We start from the raw sequence: 1,290 nt of genomic DNA on the forward strand, positions 1-1,290 counted from the left end.
CTTCTATCTCCTCTTCCTTGGCTCTGGTTGTTGGTGCATATATTTGAATGATAGTGGTATTCACTGGACTTCCTTGTATGCGTGTAGATATTATCCTGTCACTGACAATACTGTACTTCAAGATGGATCTAGCAATGATGTTTTTAACTATGAAAGCAACTCCATTTTTCCTCACCTTTTCATCTCCAGAGTAATATATCATATGGTCATCCGACTCAAAATGCCCCATGCCAGTCTATCTCCTAATTAAAACACAAAGGGAAGAACATACAGAGCATTTCTCAAGCTGAAAAAAGTAGAGAAAATGTCTAGCCTCCGGTTGGAATATTGAAGAGTTCTATGGACAAAATATTGAATTATAATGCAGAAAACATCAAAAGAGGCTGAAATGAATAAATAAAGTCACTATAGCAAAGAATATTGGCTGACCTTTACATCAATAATGTTGCATGTAAATAATAATTAAGTAAGGTAGCATGCGATCAATAATCAAGCTGCACTGCCTGCACTTGAGAAAAAGAAGCCTATAAAAATTGATGAAACATCAATTTTTTAATTTTTTAATTTTAAAATGGGTACTTTGCTGCACACTCAGTCATTTACAAGAAGCAATTTGGATGAGAGCTACCCAATCAACTGACTAGAAGAGATCCATATTTGTACCCATTTCAAAGACAAGTGATACAACAGTGTGGAAATCATCCCATAATATCATTAATATCACAAGTAATTAGAATCCTGTCAAAAATAATTTTAAAATTGATTGGAGCTGTACATTGGCAAGGAATTGCCAAAAATGGAAGGTGGATTCTGAAGAGGTCATGGAACAAGGGTTATCTTGTTGATGTGACTTGAAATTTGGCTGAAAGCAGAGAACAAAAACAACAACAAAATTTTATCTATATTTCTTGACTGTGTGAAGATATTTCTGTAGACATAACAAATTAAGATCATTTGTACTTAAGTGGAATCTGAATCATAAACCAAATAATAGTCATTCAAATACAACAAAGGCATACTACTACATATTTTAAAATCAAAAAAGGTAAGTGTCAAGGTTGTGTTCTATCAGCATCTGTTTGCTGTGCTGGGCAAATAACATAAGACACTGAATAGCACAAATATAGTAAGAAGAATTACTAATAGCCTGCGGTACGCAGATTAAATACCGATTTGAAAGAGTCGCTGTTGTTGTTGTTATGTGCCATCGAGTACTTGCGGCTCATAGCGACCCTATGTACAACAATCCTAAACTCTGCTCTGTCCTGTGCCAACCGCACTGTCTCTGAC

The sequence above is a fragment of the Elephantulus edwardii genome, unplaced genomic scaffold, assembly GCF_000299155.1.
Source record: "Elephantulus edwardii isolate Elephantulus edwardi_28Jun2011 unplaced genomic scaffold, EleEdw1.0 scaffold00075, whole genome shotgun sequence".
NCBI lineage: Eukaryota > Metazoa > Chordata > Mammalia > Macroscelidea > Macroscelididae > Elephantulus > Elephantulus edwardii.